Raw genomic sequence first — 11633 nt, 5'->3', positions numbered from 1 at the left:
CATAACACAATTTATTATTATTATCATTTTTATAATTATACTTATCATTATTATTATTATTATTATTATTATTATTACTATTATTAACATTAATATATTTATTAACAAGTATTATTATTAAGTATTATTAGTATTTTTTTTTAAAATTAGTGTTTTAGTTGTAAAAATAATACAACCTTTTTATTTTATTGTTATTACTATTATTATTAAAAAATTTATATATTTTAGTATTATTATCATTTTTATTACCAATATTAAAATTATTATTAGTATTATCATTATTATTAACATTATTATTATATATCATTATTAAATTTAATTATTAGTATTACTATCATTATTTTATATTATCATAATTATTAACTTAACAAATAAAAAATATTTATATTAAAATATAGTTATTACATATATCATAAGTATATCTAATTTACTATTTTAATATAAAAATAACGTATATAGATATATATAACATTTGAAATAATAAATACATTACTATTCTAAATAAGTAATATATTATATAATAAACTGAGTTGAATACCATTATATGTTCATTATATGTGTTAATATATATATATATATATATATATATATATATATATATATATATATATATATATATATATATATATATATATATATATATATATATATATATATATATATATATATATATATATAGGTTCGTGAATCCGAGGCCAACCCTGCATTGTCCAGTATCGTAGTATGCATATTTTTACTACAAAATATCGTATCGCAAGTTTCATTTGCTCCCTTTTTAAATGCTTTTGCAATATATATTTTTGGGACTGAGAATACATGCGCTGCTTTTATAACTATTTTACGAAATAGATACAAGTAATTGAAACTACATTCTATGGTTGGATTACTATACCGAATATTGCCCCTTTAATTTGGTAACCTAAGAATTAGGGAAATGGCCCCTAATTGACGTGAGTCCTAAAGGTAGATCTACGGGCACTAACCAGCCCCAGTCAGAGAATTTGAACTGCTTTAGTACTTCGATTTAAATGGTGATTGCGATTGTTTGTATATGACATACTTGCGAGTATGCGGTGGATATTCTATATGCATTATGTTAATGTCGGTTACCAGGTGTTCATCATACAAATAATTTTTATACACTTGCGAGTGTATGATTATTTATAAAATGAAATCTTGTGGTCTATTAAAATTATGGAAATGATTGATTACGTTAAACCTATGAATTCACCAACCTTTTGGTTGACACTTTAAAGCATGTTTATTCTCAGGTATGAAAGAAATCTTCCGCTGTGCATTTGCTCATTTCAAAGATATTACATGGAGTCGTTCATGGCATATTTAGGATAGTACCTCGCAATGGGACCAAATGTTGATGACTTCGTCCAGGTGGATTAGGACGGGTCGTTACAGAATTAGAAAACCCCGAAGACACCAACTCATATCTGACAATTTTTGGGTCTAGCTGGTTACTTCAGGAGATTCGTTGAAGGATTCTCTAAGTTTGCCCGACCATTGACCGCGTTGACTCATAAAGGCAAGAAGTATGAGTGGTCAGAACCGCAGAAATCTGCATTTCAGTTGTTGAAAGAGAAGTTAACAATTGCACCGATATTGCCTCTACCCAAGGCAAGTGAAGATTTTTTTGTTTAATGTGACACCTTGCATCAAGGAATGGGTTGCATGCCTATGCAACGAAATAAGGTTATTGCTTATGGATCACGGCAGTTAAACATTCACGAGCAGAACTACACTACGCATGACCTTGAACTAGGAGTTGTAGTCTTTACACTCAAAATGTGGAGGCACTACCTGTACGGAACCAAATTTTTTATCTTCACTGACCATAAGAGTTTACAGCACATATTCGATCAGAAACAGCTCAACATGAGACAACGACGCTGGATGGAATTACATAACGATTATAAATGTGAACTCCAATACCATCCGGGCAAAGCAAATGTTGTAGCGGATAATTTGAGTAGAAAAGAGAGAGAGAAACCTCTCAGAGTTAAAGCTCTTAATATAGTTGTCCGCTTGAATATAACATCACAGATTCGCGAAGCATAACGGGAGGCCGTTAAATAAGAGAATGTTAATGTTGAATTTATCAGAGGGATGGATAAGAAATTCGACATTAAAGATGATGGAACACGGTATTTTGCTAACCGAATCTGGGTACCAAGGTTTGGTGGATTGAGAGGACTAGTGTTGGAGGAAGCACACAAGTCAAGGTACTCAATTCATCCGGGATCAGATAAAATGTACCAAGATTTGAAAGTATTTTATTGGTGGCCAAATTTGAAAGCTGATATTGCTACTTATGTCGAAAAGTGTTTGACTTGCGCTAAAGTCAAGGCTGAACACAAGAAGCCATCAGGGTTATTAACTCAACCAGAGATTCCCCAGTGGAAGTGGGAATGCATTTCGATGGACTTCATCAAAAAACTACCGAGAACAGTGGGAGGTTATGATACTATTTGGTTTATCGTGGATCGTCTCACTAAATCTGCATACTTCTTACTGTAATACCCGCATTTTGGGCCTAGCTGAAATAGACTATTTTGCCCTTAAGTGTTATTAAAAGTAATTTTAATAGTAGTATGTTTTAATTATCTGATTGTTTGGTTAAGACCAGTTTGTGACAAGGGTCACAGAACAGGTTCATTTATTTAATTTGAACTCCGTTAGGGCCACCTAATGAAGTATGAAAGATATCAGATAACTGATAAATACCCGTGTGTTGTGGAGTATGGGTTTTAAACCCTTTTAAGTGTATGTATCTGCTTCATGAGTTCATTTCTAGAACTCTCCTAAAACTAGCTCGTACCTAATCTTCTTCACTCAAAAACTCTAACTTGATCCAAGCTTGAAATTGGTTTATGGAGCTTTAGGAACTGATTTATATCATCTTTGTAATCATCAAACCAGGTTAGCATGCTTGAATCATTGCTTGAATCTTGTGTAATTTGGGTTTTTGTGTTCTTGAGCAAAAGTGAGTTTTGATGCTTGAATCTTGATGAATTGTGTTTGTAAGTGTTAATTGTTGTTAGAAATAGCTTATATATAGTTTATATGATGTTTTTGAAGTGGTTTCATGACCAGATTGAGCAAAAATCATGTTTTGGGGTCAAAAAACTCGAAAACAGCGTGCAGGAGCTGTTCTTCAGCTCCCACACGAGTGAAAGGTCACTCGTACAAGTGACCACGCATTTGAGGCTCAACCACGCGGTTGAGGACTCACTCGTACGAGTGAGGTCTCGCCCGCGCGAGTGAGCACTTGTCAGCTTTTGGTAAAATTGGAAAGGGCGTAACTTTCAAACTATAACTCTGTTTTGGATGAATCAAATATCGTTGGAATCGTATTGAAGAGTACTTTTCAATGGTAAAATTTTAAGAAACTGGATCAAAATTTATTTTGGTCAAAAAAGGGTTTTAGCGTGTATGTCTTGTTTTGCACGCATTTGAGTGACGTTATTGATTGAAATTATAATGTAGACTTATCATATAGTGATTACATGATTGTAGGTGTTGATTTAGTATATGAATTGATGTTTGATGTTGTGCTTTTGGGTTGAAACTAGTCTAAATAGTTGCTGCTACTTTTCTTCATCACTCAAACTAGTCTAAATAGTTGCTGCTACTTTTCTTCATCACTCGCATGAGCGAGCATTCACTCGTACGGTTGAGATAGTTAACCGTGTGGTGAATCATGCAAGTGAGTGTTGATGGGAACTTATGATTTGATTGTGATGATACGTACGGTTGAGACGTGACTCGTACGAGTCACTGGTCACTCGTGTGGTGAATCGTATGGATCAGATTAGTCACTGTATGATGTTTGGTCATAGACCAAACGTACGAGTGAGTTGTCAACCACACGGTTGAGTTTTCTCAAACGTGCGTGTGATGGTGTTACTCGTACGATTGGCAGATAAGTTGTAAAGTGATTAAGTGTTGGTATTAGTGTTGTTGTCGGGTTGTTATCAAGACATGATTACTGGTTGTGTTATGTCTATTCTCAGGTGATAAAGATGAAGAGAAGGCTCAGTAAGATTAGAATTCTGAATTCCTTCTGTTGCTGGTAATCGGTGAGTGGGATTATCTCCGGGTGTAGTATAGAGTAGCAAGTTGTGCTACTATGTTATGCTATTATAGTTTCTATGCTTAGTAGATATGTTGTAATAATGATCACTGTAGAGTTTCCATGCTAGTCGTAGTGACAGTTGTCTGTAGTGGTAGTTGCTTAACAGTTATATGCACAAGTTGTAGTTGCCAGTTGGGACCTATAGTTGTTAGGCTCAGCTCAGAGAGGTCAACCTAGTTGAGGTTGGGTCCAGTTGGCTACTGATTGTTGTTCAGTTGTAAGGACTTTCGGTAGACGCTAGACTGATCAGCTAGTGGTCGTGTGCCCGTACAAGCCGCCGAGTCTCTAGTTGGAGCATAGTTGCTAGTTACTAGATGCCAGTTGCCAGTTGATAGTTGCTAGTTGTTAGTTGCCAGATGATTAGTTGTTAGTTGCTAGTTGCTAGTTGCCTGTTATTGATTATTGTAGCTACTGTAGTTGTACAAGTTGGTACTATATGCTAGATCTGTTAGATGATTCCATTTACTTAGCCTTGTGCTAACCCCCCTCACCTCCTCCCTTGCAGGTTTTGGATGTTAGCGGGTTTCAGGATAGAAGTGGTTGTTTGAAGATATGTTTGACAAGACGAACTCTGATGTCTTGACTTTTATAAATATGTAACTAGTCATTTAACGTAACACCGGTGGTTTGTAATGAAGTAATTAACTAAGGGTAATTATGTAAATTAAGTCTTCCGCTGTGATTTAAAAAAAATCTAGCGTGTTACAACTTGGTATCAGAGCATAGGTTTGGCCGCATGTACATTGTGTTGAATGTCATGTTCCCAAACCTTGTGTTGTGTCAAACATATCTGAGGGGCAGGTTAAGTGAATGTAGGGATTACATGCGTTAGTTGATAGGTACTAACCTGTTTTCCACTAAGCGTTTGTGTGAGTTGTTGTGGTAGTGCAGATATGGCAGATAATACAAGAAACGCAACTGGTCCGTCAGCCTCCGGAACATTCAGAGCCCCAGATGAAGACGGGTATGTGTCAGAAGAAAATCCGCAAGAACAAATTCTAGATTTAGAAAGTCGGTTAAAGGAAGCAAATGATCGAATAAGAGAATTAGAACAAAGTCAGGTAACAGTGAATCCAAGTGGTAGTGTACCGAATCAGATGTTTAGTGGGTATCCGGCGCAGTCAAATATGTATCAGCAAACTGGAAGTGCTTTCCAACAACAGCAATGGTTACCACCTCAGTATCAGTTTCCTAAACAGTATCAGATGCCACCTCAGTTTAATCAACAGTTCCCAAATCAGATGTGGGGTCCTTATCAGATGCCGATGTTTCAACAACCGAAGAAATGTACCTTCAAACAGTTTCTGAATTGTAATCCACCAGAGTATTCAGGAAGTTCTAACCCAACGGTAACCCTTAACTGGTTAAGAGAGATAGAAAAGGTTTTTGAGGCATGTCAGTGCGAACCAGAATTGCAGGTTATTTATGCTAGTCGTATGCTGAAGAATAGGGCAATGGTTTGGTGGGATACAGTTATTTCTAGTATACCGAAAGAACAAGTGAACATGCTTACTTGGGAACAATTTTATAGTAAAGTTTGTGAGTAGTATTGTTCATCCTATGATCTCAATCGAATTAAGACAGAATTTCTGACAATGAAAATGACACCTCAGATGACGATAGATGAGGTGATTGAGCAATATATAGATAAATTAAGGTTTGTGTAACAGTGGGTTCCAGACGAACAGTCCAGAATTCAACATTTTATTAATATAATTTTAACAGAGTACAGAACAATGGTTAGGATAGCGACGATGCTATCACAAGCTTTTGTTATGGCCAAGATGGTAGAAGATGATGTTAAAGCAGTAAGAAATAGAATGGCAGGTTATGTGGCACCACAATAAGATCAGATGATGAGTCATTCGGACTCTAGGTTAAAGAAGTCTGTTAAGTTGAAACAGAAAAGTGGGTCAGAACAGAGTGGGACATCATAAAGTCAGAATTCTTGATGTTATAATTGTAGATCATCTCATAGTGGTCCTTGTTCAGATTCAACCAAAAGATGTTTGAGATGTGGTATTGTGGGGCACGAGATTCGGATGTGTTCGTTCCAAGAGGATGTATGTTGAAAATGTCATCTAGTGGGGCATTGGTCAGCTCAGTGTCCGTATGTAAGAGGATCAGGTTCTGGGGCGGGGCCAGGAGCGTAGTCGGGATCAGTAGGTGGATCTTATGGTTCTCCTGCTGGGCAGAAAAGAAAGAATCTACCTACGGCAACAGCAAGAGCTTATCAGATGGTTGTAGATGCAGATGTTGAATATGATGTGAATACAGGTATGCTTTAAAATCCTCCTACTGTGTAGTTGTATACAAGGTTGCAAAATTCGCTATTCGGGGATTAATCGGACGGGACTTTGGAAGGATTAATCGGTAATTCGGAGATTAATCGGAGGTTAATCGGATTGTACTGTATACATTTAAATATTAAATTTTAAAAATTATATGTGTAACTATAGAAAAAAACCATAAATATAAAGATAATTTTTAACAAAAATGTCTAAAATTGTTCATTTTGCTTCAAAACTATAAAATTCTAGTTTAAATTCATGTTAAAATGTTAATCATTTTTTTACTTTAACTGACTTTGAATACCAAATTCAATTTTGATCCATTAATTGACGTTGACCATTTAATTAAACGGATTTTTGGAAATCGGAACGGATTGCTCCTAAAAATGATTAATCAGGGATTAATCGGCGAGTAATCGGGTTTTTTACAACACTGGTTGTATATATATGATTGTGTATATATATGTGTGTGTAGATTTGTAGATCTTGATTGTAGCGTAAGATTTATTTTTTTAGGTTATGTGTTGTATGTTTGGTCGCGACCCTTGTGTGCTATGTGGGGTAAGGGTGATCCTTAGGTTGACTTTTTGAGATTGAGAACCGTGACTTGGATAGAGATGCATTGAGTATGTTTGTATAGTGGACTTTTGAACGACATGAAGTTGTTGGATAGTGGCATGAGTATGATTGTTATGACGATAGTGAACTATATTGACCACATATTTCCTATGCTTGTTGGATGTATGATCTGGTTGATGGATTATATTTGGATGATTGATAGACAAGGTTTGAGTAACGGTGATCAGACAGATGTTGTGATTGATTAGTCATAAAGTAGTTAAATTAATTACCGATGCTTATTGAGAAGATTGATTGGACATAAGTTAGTGAATGAGACAAGTAGAATTTTATCGTTTCGAGCAACTCAGAATGAAGGTATGATTTAGGATAATATGCTTGTGTCCGGCCAACAGAAGTATATTATGATAAAACATACGGAATTTCTGGGAAGCTGAAGGAAAATTAGGTGGCCAGTGCTATATTGGATTGTGTTGTGACTGGACATGAGACGAATAACCTGTGAAGCTCTGTTGACTTAAGAAACAATTTCATGGACATAGGTATAGATTTTAGCATGATGACTAACTCTATTGCCTAAGCTTGGGATAATTGTGAAAAGTGGACTGTATAAAGAATTGAATTGGATGAAAAATCGTGAAATTTATGATACAGAATGGCGTAGAAACATGAATTTGACTCTGATTATTTGACTTGATCGTATAATTTGTGGGCTTAAGTGGATTAACGGACGTTGATCGATGAAGATTGTGACAAATTATTTTGTATCGGAAGTGTATTGACGTCAAGAATCTCGTTTCCCTATGCAATTGTGGTAGATAATGTCGGTATCGGGGATAAGATCGATAAAGTTGATCGTGTGTTTTGGCAGTTCAAGTAACAATTTTGGGTTTTGTTGACCATAGTTGACCCGATTTCGAGGACGGAATCTCATTTCTAGAACTCTCCTAAAACTAGCTCGTACCTAATCTTCTTCACTCAAAAACCCTAACTTGATCCAAGTTTGAAATTGGTTTGTGGAGCTTTAGGAACTGATTTATATCATCTTTGTAATCATCAAACCAGGTTAGCATGCTTGAATCATTGCTTGAATCTTGTGTAATTTGGGTTTTTGTGTTCTTGAGCAAAAGTGAGTTTTGATGCTTAAATCTTGATGAATTGTGTTTGTAAGTGTTTATTGTTATTAGAAATAGCTTATATATAGTTTATATGATGTTTTTGAAGTGGTTTCATGATCAGATTGAGCAAAAATCTTGTTTTGGGGTAAACAAAAGGCGAAAACAGCGTTCAGGAGCTGTTCTTCAGCTCCCACACGAGTGACAGGTCACTCGTACGAGTGACCATGCATTTGAGGCTCAACCACGTGGTTGAGGACTCACTCATACGAGTGAGGTCTCGTCCGCGCGAGTGAGCACTTGTTAGCTTTTGGTAAAATTGAAAAGGGCGTAACTTTCAAACCGTAACTCCGTTTTTGATGATCAAATATCATTGGAATCATATTGAAGAGTAATTTTAAATGGTAAACTTTTAAGAAAGTAGATCAAAATTTATTTTGGTCAGAAAAAGGGGTTTTAGCATGTATGTCTTGTTTTGCACGCATTTGAGTGACGTTATTGATTGAAATTATAATTTAGACTTATCATATAGTGATTACATGATTATAGGTGTTGATTTAGTGTATGAATTGATGTTTGTTGTTGTGCTTTTGGGTTGAAACTCGTCTAAATAGTTACTGCTACTGTTCTTCATCACTCGCACGAGCGAGCATTCACTAGTACGGTTGAGATAGTGAACCGTGTGGTGAACCATGTGAGTGAGTGGTGATGGGAACTTATGATTTGATTGTAATGATACTTACAGTTGAGATGTGACTCGTACGAGTCACTGGTCACTCGTGTGGTGAACCGTACGGATCAGATTAGTCACTGTATGATGTTTGGTCATAGACCAAACGTACGAGTGAGTTGTCAACCGCACGGTTGAGTGTTCTCAAACATACGTGTGATGGTGTTACTCGTACGGTTGGCAGACCAGTTGTAAAGTGATTAAGTGTTGGTATTGGTGTTGTTGTCATGTTGTCGGGTTGTTATCAAGACATGATTACTGACTGTGTTATGTCTATTCTCAGGCGATAAAGACGAAGAGAAGGCTTAGTAAGATTAGAACTCTGAGTTCCTTCTGTTGCTGGTAATCGGTGAGTGGGATTATCTCCGGGTGTAGTATAGAGTAGCAAGTTGTGCTACTATGTTATACTGTTATAGTTTCTATGCTTAGTAGATATGTTGTAATAATGATCACTGTATAGTTTCCATGCTAGTCGTAGTGACAGTTGTCTGTAGTGGTAGTTGCTTAACAGTTGTGTGCACAAGTTGTAGTTGTCAGTTGGGACCTATAGTTGTTAGGCTCAGCTCAGAGAGGTCAACCTAGTTGAGGTTGGGTCCAGTTGGCTACTGATTGTTGTTCAGTAGTAAGGACTTTCGGTAGATGCTAGACTGATCAGCTAGCGGCCGTGTGCCCGTACAAGCCGCCGAGTCTCTAGTTGAAGCATAGTTGCTAGATGCCAGTTGCTAGTTGTTAGTTGCCAGATGATTAGTTGTTAGTTGCTGGTTGCCTGTTGTTAATTGTTGTAGCTGCTGTAGTTATACAAGTTGGTACTGTATGCTAGATCTGTTAGATTATTCCATTCACTTAGCCTTGTGCTAACCCCCCTCACCTCCTCCCTTGCTAGATCTGATGTCTTGACTTTTATAAATATGTAACTAGTCGTTTAACGTAACACCGGTGGTTTGTAATGAAGTAATTAACTAAGGGTAATTATGTAAATCAAGTCTTCCGCTGTGATTTAAAAAAAATAAATAAAAAAAAATCTAGGATGTTACACTTACCGATAAGAGAAACTGATAAAATGGAGAAGTTGGCTCAAGTCTACATTAAAGTAGTCATCTCTAGACACAGAGTACCTATATCCATTATATCTGATCGCGACAGCAGATTTACTTCCAGATTTTGGCAGTCACTACAGCAAGCAATGGGGACTCGTTTAGATATTAGTACAGCAATCACCCCCAGACAGATGGACAAAGCGAACGTACCATTCAAACTTTTGAGGACATGTTGCGAGCATGTGTCATTGATTTCGGAAATGGATGGGACAAGTACCTACCATTAGCTGAGTTCTCATACAATAACAGCTACCATACGAGCATTAAAGCTGCACCTTTCGAAGCGTTGTACGGATGGAAGTGTAGATCTCCCGTGTGTTGGAGCGAATTGGAGGATAGTCAGTTGACAGGTCCTAAGATTATTCAGGAGACAACTGAGAAAGTCCTACAGATTCAGGAATGATTAAGAACGGCTCGAAGTCATCAAAAGAGTTACGTTAATGTTAGGCGAAAAGATTTAGAATTTCAAGTTGGCGATAAAGTCATGCTGAAAATATCACCTTGGAAGGGTGTTATACGGTTTGGGAAACGAGGTAAATTGAGTCCTAGATATGTTGGACCGTTTGAGATAACTGAAAGGGTTAGACCAGTGGCTTATAGATTGAAACTGCCACAAGCACTCAGTGGTATACATGACACTTTTCACGTATCCAACTTGAAGAAGTGCTTAGTCGACGAGAATTTGATTATTCCTCTAGAGGAACTGCGTATCGATGACAAACTTCTTTCATTGAAGAACCTATCGAAGCCTTGGGTCGCGAGGTCAAACAGTTAAAGCAAAGCAGAATTCCTATCGTTAAGGTTCGGTGGAACGCGAGAAGAGGACCAGAGTTCACGTGGGAGCGTGAAGATCAAATGAGACGAAAGTACCCGCAACTGTTTCAGGAGGAAACTACTTCAGCGGATGTTCACTAAAATTTCGGGACGAAATTTTCAATAACGGGTGGGTAATGTAACAACCCTGCTTTTTCCGTCACTTTCGTTAACTTTCTGTTAGTTTATTTAACGGCGATTACTTGACATTTATGTGTTTGTGTGTAATAAATACATACTTGATCCTTGGAGGGTTACGATAATTAATATGGGTTAATATTAATTTGAAAATATATTTCGGATAAAGAAATACGATGAGAACGTTACGGTTTGAATAACTGCTTTTTGAGCAACGAAACGCTCGGGTTTATTTTAATAATTATTTTAATAATTATTAACCTTTTAAAAATATTTAATTTATTGGATTTTTAATAAATTAAACGTTTGGTTGCATTTTAACGATCGGTTTAGCGATCCGGGACTTCGGTATGTCTAAACGGCACTTGAAACGAGCCACAATTTCCCAGTACTAGACAACGAGAGCCCGGGAATACCCCCATGGGGCCATTCGGCCGTGACCACCCCACTCCCCCATTTTATTTTTGACTAACTTGTGGACTTAAGTGTAATTTGTGGATATTTAGGCCCTAAGTATAAATTAGAGTGTAAACCTAAACAACTCATAATTCCCTAAACAAAATTTGCAGTCGCCATTCTCTTCCTCCTCTGCTCCATACTTCGATCACCACCACCACACTAACACTATCAAATCTTCACAATTAGATAAAACCTTGAACATCAAACTTGCAATTCACATCGTGCTCTACAAGTTGGTATAAGAAATTTCATGATCAGAGGTAT

Source organism: Rutidosis leptorrhynchoides, chromosome 3, assembly GCF_046630445.1.
Source record: "Rutidosis leptorrhynchoides isolate AG116_Rl617_1_P2 chromosome 3, CSIRO_AGI_Rlap_v1, whole genome shotgun sequence".
Classification (NCBI taxonomy): Eukaryota; Viridiplantae; Streptophyta; class Magnoliopsida; order Asterales; family Asteraceae; genus Rutidosis; species Rutidosis leptorrhynchoides.
Note: the sequence above shows the minus strand (reverse complement) of the source record.